The sequence below is a fragment of the Somniosus microcephalus genome, chromosome 1, assembly GCF_052327205.1.
Source record: "Somniosus microcephalus isolate GS21.2 chromosome 1, FLI_Smic_1.0, whole genome shotgun sequence".
NCBI classification, from domain to species: Eukaryota; Metazoa; Chordata; class Chondrichthyes; order Squaliformes; family Somniosidae; genus Somniosus; species Somniosus microcephalus.
In genome coordinates this window covers 392,248,397-392,265,826 of record NC_140987.1, presented here as the reverse complement: position 1 = coordinate 392,265,826, position 17,430 = coordinate 392,248,397, and the positions used below count along the sequence as shown (strand labels likewise).

General features: G+C 43.7%; 1 long non-coding RNA gene across 1 annotated transcript; it reads left to right on the top strand.

The window, feature by feature from the left end:
- The first annotated feature begins 636 nt into the window (after nucleotides 1-636).
- LOC147125100 (uncharacterized) lies at nucleotides 637-17,190 on the top strand. The gene is made up of 3 exons (XR_015079559.1): nucleotides 637-2,164; nucleotides 7,282-7,471; nucleotides 14,116-17,190. It is a non-coding gene; the product is annotated as an uncharacterized LOC147125100 (long non-coding RNA).
- The last annotated feature ends 240 nt before the right edge of the window (nucleotides 17,191-17,430 follow it).

Below are 17,430 nucleotides of genomic sequence, written 5' to 3'. Positions count from 1 at the left end.
TCTGAAGAAGTACAGGGACGTTTTCTTGGGGTATATTCTTCTCTCAACCGACACCACCAAAACAAACAAAGTAGTAATTCATCTCACTGTGTGTGGGATGCTGCTATGCATAGAACAGTTAAAATTTATTGGGGCAACGCTTATAGTTAATAAATTCTGCTTACATAAATTCAAATTTTATTTTGTTTTAAAACCAACATATCACGGATTATTGCTAATATAGAAGGTTAAATACTGCGGATGTTGGATATCTGAAATGTAAACATCAAATGCTGGAAATACTCAGCAGGTCAGGCAGCATCTTTGGAGAGAGAAACAGAGTTAACGTTTCAGGTCTGTGACCTTTCGTCAGTTACGGATTATGACTAGTAAATTTTATGTGTTGAGATACGTACTGGAAGAACGCTTTAAATTGGCTTCGAAACTGGGTTTTAATTATCCAATATTGTGAATCAGGTGTTAGAAAATCACAGGATGAGTTTGTGGAATGATCGCTCAGTTTATTGCTTTAATGCCGCTTTCTCGTTTGGGTGTTCGATCAGCACTAGGACCCTGGGGCCGGAGACGAACCCGCGGCTTTGAGCAGATCAGATTGAGATGGTCAGGTGTCAATATCGCCTGTGTCTAGGTTGGCAGGATTGGATGATCGTCCGACTGCGAAATATTTAAACAAATAAATCTGTTTAACAAACAGACGTCCGTGCAAAAGGGGTTACAAAATACAACATATTGAGGAAATGCATTAAAAAAAAGGACGGGGTGAATTCTTCCTGAACGAATCCCACAGATGTAGATCTGGAATCGGTGTCAGATCTCAGTCGGGGATCGTGAGCTCACCACAGAGGCAGTGGGAATGCGGCTCACAGGGGCTGAGAGGATTCCGCCCGGTCCTGCCGACCCTCCTCCCCTTCCCCCGCATCCGCCTGCACACTGCCCACTCCGCTTCCGTGGTTTGAGACCGTCTGCAACGCATGTTTCAAGTCTGTCATTATTGTAAACTTTTCTTTTTTTCGCTCTTGCCTTGTGTGGGAGGTTCCGTGTGTCGCTTTACTTCCGCCAAATAGAGGAAGGATTCCGAGTGCTGTTTAAAAAGAGCGGTGATACGGTCAGCGCCGCCACTGAGAATAAAAGTGTCGCTTTCAGTCATTGGCCGGCAATGGGGCGCTGCTGTTTCATATTAGGACGACTGTCACTTCAGTTTATTTTTCCAAATTACAAAGCAAGAAGAATCTTATCATTTATTTTCCTGTAAAACACGAAGTTGGATTTTTTTCTGTGAGTGTGATTTTTAACACTCCGGCCAGTACCGTGTCGAGGTCCTAACTAAGGATGTCCGCGCGAAACGCGAACCTGCCCTTTCCCCCAGAAGCTGCTGTGTGCTTCACATGGGTTCTTATTTTATTTCGGCGCAACCATAGGGAGCGGAGGGGGGACGAGCTCCCTAATTTGTTCTTGTTTTTTAACCATGGCTATGTCTTCCTGTCTCCACTGCAAATTGCCTCTCATGTCCTCCACCCAACTCTATCCCTGAATGTGCCTCTGCTATTTTTGGCTGTACATTTTCTATTTTGTCAATTTTCTTCCGGCCCAATTCTCCTGTATCTTCCCATACCGTGTGCTTTGCCAGGCTGAGGGGATGAGCTGGAGATCTCCGATAATGCCACTGTTTAGTTGGACGCTTGAAGGTGCGAAACCGTGGCCCAAATTGACCCCTCACAATAAATTGTGCCCCTTCCTTGGGGAAGCATCTGATCACCTGCTCGGCACTTCCTAAAGTTAGGAATGGTAACACATCGTGCGGGAAATTACAGACACGCGCACGTGTTCCACACTCTGTAGTGCACTCATGTGCTGAGCCATCATGTCACCACCCTGTTCTTTCTTTCAAATGACAGCCTTTTCTTCAGTTTTCCCGTCACTCGGAGCTACCTCACCTGTGATCAGACTTTGTGTGATTAAAGATAGTCCTGTCTCACTGTAATATCTGCAGCTGTTTTTGATGTTATATGTTGGGGTTCTGGGAAAGCGGAACTGCTTCCAACAGCAGTTATCGGACCCACAATGATTCAGCTCCTGGGCGTTGTCAGAGGCACCGAATTCGGCTTCTTTACATTGTCAAATTATGTGTTGACAGGAGGACGGCCTTTAACAGCAAATAAACAAGGTAAAACCATTCTACAAATCAATCTACACTTGCCTTTAATTTGTGTAATAAATTTAAGCTTATACCAGAAAGAAAGAACTTGCATTTCTATAGTGCCTTTCATGCTCTCAGGACGTCTCAAAGCGTTCTACACCCAATGACATACTTTTGAAGTGTAATAACTGTTGTAATGTTGGAAATGCAGCAGCCAATTTGCACACACACAGCAAGCTCTCATAATCACAGAAACCCCACAGTGCAGATAGAGGCCATTTCAGCCCATCGAGCCTGCACCGACACATATCCACCCGATCCCCGTAACCCCTACACCAACACATATCCCACCCTATCCCCATAACCCCACGTATTTAATCCCCCTAACACTAAGGGTCAATTTATCATAGCCAATCAACCTAACCCGCACATCTATTGGACTGTGGGAGGAAACCGGAGCACCCGGAGGAAACCCACGCAAACACGGGGAGAATGTGCAAACTCCACACAGACAGTCACCCGAGGCCGGATTTGAACCCGGGTCCCTGGCGCTGTGAGGCAACAGTGCTAACCACTATGCCACCGTGCTGGCTAATGAAACACCAATGAAATAAATGACCAGATAATCTGTTTTTTTGTTATGTTCATTGAGGGATAAACATTGGCCAGGAGAACTCCCCTGCTCTTCTTCAAAATAGTGCCATGGGATCTTTTGTGTCCCCCTCAGAGAGCAGATTGGTGTTTTTTAATGCCTTATTCAAGATTTTTACACCCATACAGTAAAATGCTGGGGTGGGAAGATGTAGGAGTGAAGTTCATGTCTTGTGCATGGCCCTCAATTATCTTCCAATAAAGTGAAGTCATTATACTCCACCATCTTTCCTGCTGCATACAATGTTGTATTCAAAGACCGGATCCAGAGGTATGCCAAGAAAGAAAGACATGCATTTATATAGTATCTAATCACAACAACTTTCATTTATATAGAGTTTTCAACATAAAAAATGTACCAAGATGTTTCACAGAGGTGAAATCAGTCAAAAATCGACACCGAGCCAAAGAAGGAGATATTAGGTGGGGTGACTAAAAGCTTGGTCAAAGAAGTGGGTTTTAAGGAAGGTCTTAAAGCAGGAGAGAGAGGTGGAGGAGATTAGGGAGAGAATTGATGAAACATAGAAGATAGGAGCAGGAGTAGGCCATTTGGCCCCTCGAGTCTGCTCCGCCATTCAATGAGATCATGGCTGATCATCCAAATTCAGTACCCTGTCCCTGCCTTCTCCCCATATGCCTTGATCCCTTTAGCCTTAAGAAATATATCTAACTCCTTCTTGAATATATTTAATGAATTGGCCTCCACTGCCTTCTGTGGTAGAGAATTCCACAGGTTCACCACTCTCTGGGTGAAGAAATTCCTCCTCATCTCTGTCCTAGAACTTAGGGCCTAGACGGCTGAAGGCACACCTAGAGAACAAGAAAAGGAGAGGGAACAGTAGTGAATCCCAGCTCAGCCGACATGCACTGCTGGACAGGTCATAAATGGAGACCCAGAAGCACATGGAACAGCAAGTCTGCCAAAATCCACAGATGAAGCATAGGCAGGCTGCAAATGTCCCCAAGTATTATTTGAGTACTGTCAGCTTATAGTAAATAATCTGTAGTGCATTAACACATCTACTTGTTAAAACCACTCTTTATAATATATTTGCAATGATTACAATTTTTTTGTTATAATTCATATTCAGTGTACGACTTGTATGACTTGCAAGTTGGTCATTTTTCAATGCGCATCCAAAATTGTTTTGCATCAGTGCTAAAATAGTACTAGAACAACACGGTTTTATTCCTCATTAGGTCTGAGCTGCTTCTTACCTCTTATCAGCATCGACTAGCAGGGTCAAGAATCAGGACCTGAATATGAACCCTGTGGATCAAGGCTGAGATAGATAGATTTTTGGACTCTAGGGAAATCAAGGGATATGGGAATCGGGTGGGAAAGTGGAGTTGAGGTTGAAGATCAGCCATGATCTTATTGAATGGTGGAGCAAGCTCAAAGGGCCATATGGCCTACTCCTACTCCTGCTCCTAATTCCTATGTTCTTACTAACTGGCTTCACCGTGCCACATAAAATATGGATTATTGCGAACCGCATCAGAACATCATATGGGCGCTGCAACCACCTGTTACTTAAATGGAAGTTGAAGGATAGCCCGATGTGCGCCTGTGGAGAGGCGATCCAAACGATGGAACGTCTTGTGAACCATTGCTCACTAAGATTGTTCCTTGGTAGAATAGCTTCTATTCACTCCATGTCACCAAAAGCCATAGAGTGGATGACGAACATGGATGTCGACCTTTAATGTTGCATTTCAAGCTGCCATACCAAAGAAGAAGCATCGACTAGAAAAGATGAAAGAGAATTTCACTCCAGAATTTAATATTAATATATCTATTTTATCTTTCATTAATTTAATCTTGGGCTGCTCCACAGAATCAAAATGCATGATTACACCAGTTCCATGCAGTGGGCTGTAAGTACAGCAATGGTTGTGAAACTACCATCCCAGCATTTCACCACATAGGAAGAGGGGCCTTGCAATCATCCAACACAGTGTTTTGCCACTGCAGATAGGTAATGATCAGAGGCAGTATATCAGCACCCTTGGAGCTGGATCCTGAATTGAGTGACAACTGGAAATCAAGACTGACTGATCTCAGGAAAGGCTTTTTAAAAATGAATGTAACTAAGTATAAAGGAGCCTATAACTTTTTTTTATAATGTGTTGTATGCTATGTTCTAAACTGGCATGGGAAGGCATGTTTTTTTTAAATTCGTTCATGGGATGTCGGCGCTGCTGGCAAGACCAGCATTTATTGCCCACACCTAATTGCCCTTGAGAAGGTGGTGGTGAGCCACCTTCTTGAACTGCTGCAGTCCGTGTGGTGAAGGTACTCCCATAGTGCTGTTAGGGAGGGAGTTCCAGAATTTTGACCCAGCAACGATGAAGGAACAGCGATATACTTCCAAGTCAGGATGGTGAGTAACTTGGAGGGGAACCTGCAGGTGATGGTGTTCCCATGCACCTGCCGCTCTTGTCCTTCTAGGTGGTAGAGGTCGCGGGTTTGGGAGGTGCTGCCGAAGAAGCCTTGGCGAGTTGCTGCAGTGCATCTTGTAGATGGTACATACTGCAGCCATGGTACGCCGGTGGTGGAGGGAGTGAATGTTTAAGGTGGAGGATGGGGTGCCAATCAAGCGGGCTGCTTTGTCCTGGATGGTGTCGAGCTTCTTGAGTGTTATTGGAGCTGCACTTATCCAGGCAAGTGGAGAGTATTCCATCACACTCCTTACTTGTGCAGATTGTGGAAAGGCATTGGGGACTGAGGAGGTGAGACACTCGCCACAGAATAGCCAGCCTCTGACCCGTTCTTGTTGCCATAGTATTTATGTGGCTGGTCCAGTTAAGTTTCTGGGCAATAGTGACGCCCAGGATGTTGATGGTGTGGGATTTGGTGATGGTAATGCTGCTGAAAGTCAAGGGAAAGTGGTTAGACTCTCGCTTGTTGGAGAGAGTCATTGCCTGGCACTGCTGTGGCGCGAATATTACTTGCCACTTATCAGCCCAAGCCTGAATGTCATCCAGGTCTTGCTGCACGCTGGCATAGACTGCTTCATTATCTGAGGAGTTGCAAATGGCACTGAACACTATGCAGTCATCAGCGAACATCCCCACTTCTGACCTTATGATGGTGGGAAGGTCATTGATGAAGCAGCTGAAGATGGTTGAGCCTAGGATACTGCCCTGAGGAACTCCTGCAGCGATGTCCTGGTACTGTGATGATTGACCTCCAAACACCACAACCATCTTCCTTTGTGCTAGGTATGACTCCAGCCAGTGGAGAGTTTTCCCCCTGATTCCCATTGACTTCAGTTTTACTAGGGCTCCTTCATGTCACACTCAGTCAAATGCTGCCTTGATGTCAAGGGCAGTCACTCTCACCTCACCTTTGGAATTCAGCTCCTTTGTCCATGTTTGGACCAAGGCTGTAATGAGCTCGGAAATTGAGTGGTCTTAGCGAAACCCAAACTGGGTATCAGTGAACAGGTTATTGGTGAGCAAGTGTCGCTTGATAGCACTGTCGATGGCACCTCCCATCACTTTGCTGATGATTGAGAGTAGACTGATGGGGCAGTAACTGGCTGGATTGAATTTGTCCTGCTTTTTGTGAACAGGACATACCTGGGCAGTTTTCCACATTGTCGGATAGATGCCAGTGTTGTAGCTGTACTGGAACAGCTTGGCTAGAGGCGCAGCTAGTTCTGGAGCACAAGTCTTCAGCACGACAGCCGGGATGTTGTCGGGGTCCATAGCCTTTGCTGGACAATGAGTCTCAGCAGGGTATTTTACTCAGGAGAGCATCACAGCCAAGTCTGATCCTATTCTGACCCAACATCTACTCACATGGTACAAATCCTTAAAGACCAGAAGATCCCTGGTTTGTGCTGAGTCAGTTAGGACATTACAGCATTCCTGGGCTAAGGAGGAGAAAATTTATCCAGGGTGCCCACTCTAGATTGCTTTCCAGTAACTCCTGATGATAAGTGTCTGCATGGACTTCGGGGAGAAAAAGGTTGGCCTTGGCTTTGCTGCGCTCCACAGTCCAATAAACATCTGATGCTTATTGTCTAAGTTCAACCATAAAGAATGGCCACTTGAGTGACGTATTGAGGGCTGCTGGTGTCCGCAGAACCATGTCAGCACCTTTGAGATGGGATGGAGGAAAAGGGAACAAAAATATAAAGAGTCTCTGCTATGAAACTACGAGAGTCACAGATGGGAGTAGAAGAGAAAATAAATGAAGCATTTTTGTTAAAATTATCCAGGGTTCCTGCTCTCAATCACTGTCCTGCTGGAAAGTATACAGGTGAACATCAGGTGAGAACAGGAACGGGTTGTGATACTCACAGTGATTGAATAGTCTGCTGACGCTTGCTGTCTAGTCTCACACTTGAAGAGCAGGCTCTCAGGTGAGGTTCCGGGGCGGGGTGGTGGGGGGTCACAGGCACAAACACTAATGAGGAAATCTGGGGCTCCCTCCAGATTTATTTTGGCATGTGTTATGTCTCCCTCTTTTCTCCCCGCTCCAGATTCTGAAATTGTCTGACGCACTCCTCAACTCTTTATATGCCGTTTGCCTCATGTGGAATTATACCCCAGCAAGAATCAGCTGCTTCAGGAGAAAAGGGGAGAAAGTTGGAGAAAACTAAGAAAAAAAGTTTTAAAAAAGAAACATAAGTAATCATCACAGAGAGGAAGTTGGCTGAAGGACAGCAAACAGTAAGTAGTGGTTGACTGGTATTTTTCAGAGTGGCAAACACTGGAAAATCTTATGCTCATTCAGGTGAATGGAACCCTTGCATCTTGGGCTCAGCTACAAACTGATTAGATGAACAGATAAGCTCTTTCTACTTTGCCCCAGAAGTGGGCCTCAGTCCCAACCTCAGAAGAACACTGCATACTGCACCAGTGTGACATTTTTCCATTTCCAACACCAGCCATCATGTGTCCTGTCTGTGTGAGTTTGCCAATTTAGTGCCAGCTTCGATTTGAAGGCTTATGCTCACTGGAAACTAGATCAAGGTAGCCAAAAGTCATTTCAGGTAAAACCCTTACAGCCACCCGACATAGAAATAATGAAATCCAGCAGTCTGCTCTGGATTTCAACCCAGTTCCAGAAGTGAAAGGCCTGTGTCTAACACCATTACCCAGACCTCAGTACAGGACCAGTTTAATTTTTCTAAATCAGGTTTGTTATTTTATTTTAATATGTGTATGGCAGTTAAAATATCATTACTGTTTGTTGTCCTCAAAATGGCCACCACCTTTGCTCATATAATAACAGTTGTTGCACTTCATAACTATTCACTGTATGTGAAGCACATTGAGACATTTTTGAGAGACATATTGCACTGTTATATAAATGGAAATCTTCTTTGAACTTTTTTGCTGATTTTGATGTCAACATGCATGTCACTCAACAGATTCTCACTAAATCCACAGTTAACACCAAATAAAATTGATGAAAAAAGACACAAAAAGTAATTTAAACTCTCTAAGAAAGAGCATTAAAGATCAACTGTATCATGTCATAGGGTACAAATCGGATTCAGTAATTTAGGCTAAACAAATCACTCATGTCACGGTTGTCATAACAGAACTATATTTAAGGTACTTATTATATGGCTGGTGCCCCTTGGTGGCCTACTTTACATAAACCACAGGTCCTTAGTGTGCATCCTCCAACCTAACATCAGGCAATACTATACATGCTGCTGTAAAATATTTTAATGCCATACAAGTGTGTGAGACTTTTTTGTGCAGCACAGCACAAGTGTGAAATAGTTCTGTTGTAATCATAGCCCAGGAATTGCCATGTGAAATATTAGCATACAAATACAGTAAGCATTCATACCCTAATGTCACACACAGTAATTTCTTAGCTAATTTATTAAAGATCATAAACTGGAATTCCCAGAGAAAGATTACTTCCCATATTTAACTTTAAAATATTTTTACTCTCACCCATCTTACACAATGGTTGAATCAAGTACTGAAGCACTACAATGGAGCCACCTAATGTGCTGAATAGCTTTTCTCAATCTTCTATCCTGCCACTTTCATGTAATGTCTTCCTAAACTCCAGGTCCTCCCCCCTGTGCAACCGGGAGTGTAGCCAAGAACTTAACATTTGTACACATGCCAACATATCAATTCCTCCCCACCCCCCCCCCCGGTCTTTTGTCCCTGGGACTTGAGCATAAGACCCAAATCTGTAGATATTCAGGATCAGCGTAAAACAAAACCTGAAATGATGACAAATGAACAACACTCCAAACCTCTACAATCTGTATCTCCAGTGCTGCCGAGACGAGAGTAAAATGGATTTTCTGAATGGGCAGAATACTTAGGCCGGTCGGGGAAGTCACTGGTCACTTTGTAGAGGGTTGGGATCTCGGTCCAGTAGCAATTCTCTGAAATTCATTTCTACCATAGCTATTATGAGGAATTCATTGGGGGTCGATTTTCACTCCCTTCGCCTGGTGTTAACAGGGTGGTGGTGGCCTAAAAATGGGGTCAGTAACGTTACCACCCCGTTAACACCAGCGATGCAGCCACTCAATTTTGGATGGGGTAGAGATGGAAATCAACAACAACAACAACTTGTATTTATATAGTGCCTTTAACGTAGTAAAACATCCCAAGGCGCTTCACAGGAGTATTATAAGTCAAAAAAAATTGACACTGAGCCACATAAGGAGAAATTAGGGCAGTTGACCAAAAGTTTGGTCAAAGAGGTAGGTTTTAAGGTGCGTCTTAAAGGAGGAAAGAGAGGTAGAGAGGCGGAGAGGTTTAGGTAAGGCGTTCCAGAGCTTAAGGCCTAGGCAACAAAAGGCATGGCCACCAATGGTTGAGCAATTAAAATCAGGGATGCTCAAGAGGGCAGAATTAGAGGAGCGCAGCTATCACGGGGGGTTGTGGTGCTGGAGAAGATTAGAGATAGGGAGGGGTGAGGCCATGGAGGGATTTGAAAACAAGGATGAGAATTTTGAAATCGATGCGTTGCTTAACCGGGAGCCAATGTAGGTCAGCGAGCACAGGGGTGATGGGTGAACGGAACTTGGTACGAGTTAGGACACGGACAGCTGAGTTTTGGATGACCTCAATTTACATTGGATAGAGCATGGGAGGCCAGCCAGGAGTGCATTGGAATAGTCAAGTCTAGAGGTAATAAAGGAATGGATGAGGGTTTCAGCAGCAGATGAGCTGAGGCAAGGGCGGAGATGGGCGATGTTATGGAGGTGGAAATAGGCGGTCTTAGTTATGGTGCAGATATGTGGTCGGAAGCTCATTTCAGCGTCAAATATGGCACCAAGGTTGCGAACAGTATGGTTCAGCCTCAGACAGATTTTAGGGAGATGGATGGAGTCAGTGGCTAGGGAACGGAGTTTATGGCAGGGACCGAAAACAATGGCTTCGGTCTTCCCAATATTTAATTGGAGAAAATTTCTGCTTATCCAGAACTGGAGGTCGGACAAGCAGTCTGATGATTTAGAGACCGTGGAGTGGTTGAGCGAAGTGGTGGTGAGGTAGAGCTGGGTGTCACCAGCGTGCATGTGGAAACTGACGCTGTGTTTTTGGATGATGTCGCCAAGGGGCAGCATATAGATGAGAACTAGGAGAGGCCAAGGATAGATCCTTGGGGGACACCAGAGGTAATGATGCGGGAGTGGGAAAAGAAGCCGTTGCAGGTGATTCTCTGGCTATGATTAGATAGATAAGAATGGAACCAGGCGAGTGCAGTCCCATCCAGCTGGACGACGGTGGAGAGATGGAGAAAGATGGAGTGGTCAACCGTGTCAAAAGCTGCAGACATGCCAAGAAGGATGAGGGGGTATAGGTTACCTTTGTCACAGTCACAAAGGATGTCATTTGTGACTTTGATGAGAGTCGTTTCGGTACTGTGGCAGGGGTGGAAACCTGCTTGGGGGGATTCAAACGTGGAGTTGAGGGAAAGATGGGCACGGATTTGGGAGGCGACAACACGTTCAAGGACTTTGGAGAGGAAAAGGAGGTTGGAGATGGGGCAGTAGTGTGCAAGGTCAGCCGGGTCAAGGGTTGTTTTTTTGAGGAGAGGGGTGATGATGGCAGATTTGAGGGAGAGGGGAACAGTACCTGAGGAAAGAGAACCGTTAACAATGTCAGCTAACATGGGAGCCAGAAAAGGAAGTTGGGTGGTCAGCAGTTTGGTGGGAATAGGGTTGAGGGAGCAGGAAGTGGGTCTCATGGACAAAATGAGCGTGGAGAGGTCATGTGGGGAGATCGGAGAAAAACTGGAGAAAGATGCAAGTTCAGGGCTAGGGCGGGGAGGAACCTTGGAGGAAGTTTGGTCTGGTGGGCTAGGGGAAGGAAGGGAAGTGGCAGAGACAGCTGAACGGATGGCCTCAAAGAAGTCCATGAACTCCTCACACCTGTTGTCAGAGGTGAGGGTGGAGGAGACAGGGGAGAGGGGTTTAAGAAGACGGTTAGCAGTGGAGAATAGAAGCTGGGATTTATCTTTGCATTCCAGAATGATTCTGGAATAGTGAGCAATTTTGGCAGACGAGAGCAGGACCCGATCATGCTTTATGTTGTCCAGTCAGATCTGGCGGTGAATGGCTAAACCAGTTGTCTGCCATATTAGACCGAAATAGGACTACGATTGCCATTTTAGGTGCCATACCCAAGTTGTCATTCTTCACATTTGAGCCTAAACAGTCAGTATTGGCAGATTATTTAATTGTGGGAGGCATCATAACTGAACCCAGTCATGTCTTCATCCATAGTCCACACAAACACTTTTCATCAGGGTTCACTGGAAAGAAATCAGGATTGGTAATCCCGGATGATTTTTCTCTCTCCTGGCCAGGAAGAGCGAGACCAATTGTCACATCTCCACTTTTGCCCCAGATGAGATAACTCTATGCAGATTATGGATTGAACCTGACTCAGTTGCGCACTGCTGCAGCAGCAGAAGCAACAACTAGCACTTATCTTGTGTTCTTCACATAACAAATATTCCCAGTGTCCTCCACTGGAGACAGGAGGACACCATAGAGAAAGTGGGAGAGAACTTACGGCAGGTGACTGACAGTGTGGTTGAAAAGGGAGGGTTGGATGAGGTTTTTTAAGGTTGGGAAAGGAAGGTGACAAGGCAGAGGAGTTTAGTAAGAGAGTTGTAAAGTGTAAGGGTGTGGTGCTGAAGGCTCTGCTGCACTGAGCAATGTATCTATCAAATCAACCATTATGGAGTATGAACTCACTTCTTAACAATTTCAAAAAGTACAAATGTGTGGGATCTGCTGATACCACACAAAAATGCAGTAAAGGAATAACATAAGAACAGTCATGGATTGAAAAGGCCATTCAGCCCATCAGATCTCCTCCCTCTGATCTACTAATTCTCCCATTTTGAACAACTCAGTTGTTTTTTGCCTCTATTATTTAGATTCTGTCTGAGCAAAGAGGGTCTCCCAATAACTCTTCTAAATTTACAATATGTTTCATTGCCATACTAAGAGTGAGTGTAATTTTTTTGGACATTTTTTTCACATTGGTTTTATTTTTATAATTTTCTCAGATATTTTATGAAATATTTAGGGTAAAACTTTACTCTTTCTGTCCAATAAGTGTAATTATAAAGCCACATATTGATAATCCTTCTTATTAAAGAAATACATCGATAATTTGTCAGAATAATTGTACATTGTGGTCTCCATTTTATTTTTTAATTCCCTTAAAGCAGCGGTGATCAGAATGTGACCCTGAGGTCACTTGTGACCCAGTTCTCCTCACCTGCAATCCTTGGTAGACCTGCTGATCCAGCTGTGTCTCTAGGTTTCAATTTTCTGGGATGTTGCTGAGGCTGGAAATCATGGAAGGGAGAAAGAATGTTTAACAAAAACAGGAAAAATTATTTAAAAGATAAACATATGCAGTTGCTTTATGATACTTTTTGTGAAAGTGGCCCTCAAATAAGTCACTGTGCAAGATTGTGGGCCTTGACAAAACGCTACTGAATATTCTACCTTAACGCCATTCCATGCATCATGATGATCGTGGGCATTGTCTCATATCCATGATCTTTTTCACAGCCTGTAGTACCTGAGAATGATGCATGATGACATGTAAGCACTGGATACCGAGTCCTGTACTCCCCTGACTTCAGCCTTGAGTGAAAATAAAATGTTAGTTTAACAGTTTACTACCCTCCCTGGCTCACCTTGTACTTACACATTTCATGAGATGAAAGATACCTCAGGCCCAACTAAAGTGTTTCTTTTTTATTATTGAGTTTGTACCATGTTTGGTTTAAATACAGGAATCTGTGCCGCAGCCAGCACCTGGAATTCCTATAACCCTGGCATTGATCTGTTCAGATTTTTGTCAAGGAGTTTTGAGTGGACTAAGAATTAGAATCAAATTCATGGCAGAGGTTTGGCAGAGGAGGCAGCAGACTCATTTAAAAGGGCCTAGTAACCACTGAGTTCCAGGTTTGATCCCTAGTGTGTGCTGAGTTAGCTGAGAAAGAAAGGCTTGCATTTATATAGCGCCTTTCACAATCACTGGATGTCCCAAAGCACTTTTTGAAGTGTAGTCACTGTTGTAATGTAGGAAATGCAGCAGCCAATTTGTGCACAGCAAGCTCCCACAAACAGCAATGTAATAATGACCAGATAATTTGTTTTAGATAAATATTGGCCAGGACACCAGGGATAACTCCCCTGCTCTTCTTTGAAATAGTGCCATGGGATCTTTTACGTCCACCTGAGAGAGCAGACAGAGCCTTGGTTTGATGTCTCATCCAAAGGACAGCACCTCCGACAGTGCAGAACTCCCTCAGTACTGCACTGATTAGTGTCAGCCTAGATTTTTGTGCTCTGGAGTGGGACTTGAACCCACAACCTTGTGACTCAGAGGCAAGGGTGCTACCAACTGAGCCACTGGCTGACACTGCTCAGCTGCGGCAACAGTTGGCCTCAGTACTCAAGGGCTACAGAGGGGTGAAAATGAGCCAGGGGTCCTACTTTTGACAGCTATCCCGTGACTTTTGCTGGAAAGTGTTTGGATTTAAATGCTGAAGACAGAAACAGGCTTAGCTAGAATGTCCTCAGTGATTGATTAGCCTACCAAGTACTCTAGGCTCACACATGAACAGTGGCCACTTGGGTGAAATACCAGAGCTGTGTCTGTGGAACTATACCCCAGCAAAAGTCTGCGTGTTAAGGAGAGGAGGGGGAAACTAATTAAAATCATTCATTACTAAAGACCAAGTTTAGCATTTTATCATTGAAGTTTCTGGAAGATATTAGATATAATAGTCATTGTAGAGATTCTTATACAAAGTTCCACCCAAAACATTAACTTCATCTTTTCTCTTTCAGACTGACTGACCTCTATACATTTCCATCCTGTTTTTATAACAGTCACTTTACGAACATATGAACATACGAATTAGGAGCAGGAATAGGCCACTCGGCCCTTCGAGCCTGCTCCGCCATTCAATAAGATCATGGCTGATCCGATTACTGCACATTCCCACCTACCCTGTGCTAAGTTAACCCCATCTCTCCTGTAGAATGTACTTTTGTTATTCAACAGTTGAGTATTTAGTAATGTCACTTTACATGGTCAGCATTTTTATAAACTGTTGTCAAGCATTTGGATTTATTATAGATATACTATATGCAATTATGGCATTTCCATGTTGTAACTTTTAGGGTCGATTTGGGGAGTTTTTGTACTCTATATCCAGCTATTCTATACCTCACCTGGAGGTGCTTGATCCCCGAAGTAGGAAATTCTTCATTCTTTAGAACTAAAATTCGTCATCTTGAAAAAAATGACCACGAAAGCTGCTGGATTATCTTAAAATCCTAATTGGTTCACTAATATCCTTCAGGGAAAGGAACCCAACACCCCTACCCAGTCTGGCCTACACGTGACTCTAGCCCAAACTATGTGGTTGACTCTTAATGCCCTCAGGGCAACCAGGAACGGGCAATACATTTTTCCTTAGCAGCATTTCTCACATCCCAAGAGCAATTTAAAAAAATGCCAGGGCAGATGAGTACAGTAATATGATTTAACTCAATGAAGTACGTCACTTATGAGTTACCAGATCAACTTCCCTTATGTAATATAAAACATATGTCTGATCTTTTTATGTGTCTCTTATATGTAATCAACAGTCAGCAGTGAATTACAGGTGTAGATGTAACATATTCAAGCTCTTATTTAATGATTTTACATGTACTGAAACCTTGGCTGAGGTCAGCTACCTCAGCTCAAATTAGGAATCAAATTTGGGATCTTCCGGGTTCAGTTTCACATTGGGCAGTGCTTTTACTAATTGCGTTCTCAGGGAATCTACAAGGTGCTTTTGTTAAGTTAACTCAGTTCATAAAAACTACCAAATGTGTTGACTGCAAAGGGTAGAAAGGCACTTCCCATTTAAGCCATTTGTAGAAAATAGCAATAGTGTGATGCCAGACAATGCTATCCTGGAGGTCTGATGTCTAAAATCCAAAGTTACAGAAAGGTAACCCACACATTTTGATGTAGTTTAAGTGTGATAACACTTTTAACCTTGGGTTCAATGAAGTAAGCTCTTGGGCCTAGAAATTGGGGAACACTAGAAACCTGACGGTAACATTGGCAGCCAAGGATAATGGCTGCTGGCCAAGAGAATGCAGGCAGTATCGGCATTTTGGTGCTGCCTGCTCATTTATCATCAGCGTTGTGGTGATTTGCTAGTGCAACGTGCTCTTTGCAGCACTAATCTCAGAAGGAGGCCAAAGGTCGCCTCTGTCTTCCGCTCACAGTGTAGGGGAGCGGGGAAGAAAGGAGCGACCCGAACAGTTGCCATACATGCTCCAAAAATATTAGCTGCCACCTGAAGTTTATCGATTTTTTTTTGTTTGTTTATGACATGAATGCAGATAAAAGAGAGTTTCTCACAGATCGTTTTCAATCATTGCAATGGAGTTCACCCATTGATTTACTGACCTACACAGTAGGCCTCCCAGAAAGCTGCCAGAAAATGCAACCCCCCCCCCCCCCCCCCCCACCACCACTGATGGGCAACAAATGAAAGTTTAAAAGAAGAACCTTGGCAAAGGAGGCATTTGAAGTTCCGGCGTCCATCCTTATAAATCCTGCCAGACTCCTCATGGCTGTTAATGCAGCTGAAAGATCTTTTAGTGATAGCAAATACTGGCGTGATTTAGCACGGGTGGCAATGTGAGCAGAGAACTCCAAAATGGATGAGCTGGCATCGTCTCGCCGTTGCATGCTGATTGATGTCATGCTCCACCTCATTAAAATACTCTCGCCGATAGCAGTTAATGGCAGCGCTGACGACTTGCTGAAAATGGCGGCCACCGTGCTACCTGCCACCAGCTGGCAGAAGAGCACAGTCACCATTTCATGGCGCTAACAGGTGGTGCAAACCAACCAAATTTCTAGGCCTTGATTCTCAAAACACTTGACACTGGAAATGAAGACCATCTAATATGATCCAAAGAATCTATTGCAGAACATCGATATAACAATAGTTGTATCATTTTTTCTGAACATATCTCAAATCATGCAGTGGCTTTGGTTATATGAGCAGATCAACATTAACATTTAAAAGTGGATTGTCCAGAAATATTGAACTATCCAAAGGGACCAATTGAGGGGTAACAGAACTCTTGGCGATCATGAGAGTTTGCTGCAGTTTTAACGGTGACCATGTGTTTAAAGGGCTCCTTGGATGGCTCATTTAGTAAAAACAGAATATAATTGAGCCGTCCAAATCAGAGGATCTGAGATTTGATTTCTGTCTGGTGAGTTGACTGATATCAGTCAGTATGTCTGTTGTGATCTACAATTGGCTTCCGCACCCTAGGGTAGGGAGCAATTAAATCAGGCAGGATTCTGCTTCTGGTTGCTATTCATCGGCCTCCATCGGAAAAGTGCATCAGGTGAGACTAGGATCAGACTTGATTGTCCTCGATGGTCAATTAGACTGTCAACACTCACTATCCAGGATCACACGTAAAGCATATTGACTTGGAAGAGATGCTGCAGGATGATTGGCACCATTGGAACTATATCTTAGCCAGAATCTGTGATTTCAGAACAAGAGGAGAGAGAAGAAAGCAAAGAATGAATCGCCCACACCCGATGAACTGTTCAAAAACATGATTATTGTGAAGTCAGTAGCAGACTTGCATGGCCACCACCCATGTATACATACACGGATTTGTGTCTAGCTTCTACTTATTTAATTGCATATTTTCTTTCTTCATCGTGTGATGTAAATTCCAATGTTCAGTCACCATATTTTATAAACTTAAGAAACATAAACGAAGACAAAACCACAAAGGGAGAATCTTTTGACACATCAGCCGTGAGATATTTTTTCCATATTCCAATGCACAGGAGAGACCTAAGATTATTTTGTGGGGAAGGAGGCTACAATTAAGAAATATATCATTATGCAGAAAATTCCTAAATTTGAAAATGGGTTACAGCCACTATTATATTACTAGTAAATGCTAGGGGAGAGTTGGATTGGACAGTCTCGCTTTTGATTGGTTCTTCTGCAAATTTCTAGGATTATACACTAGGAACAAATAATTTTTTTACATTTACTTCTGCATGTTTATGATGCAGACACATTTAGGTTTACAATAAACTTTTATCAACAATCC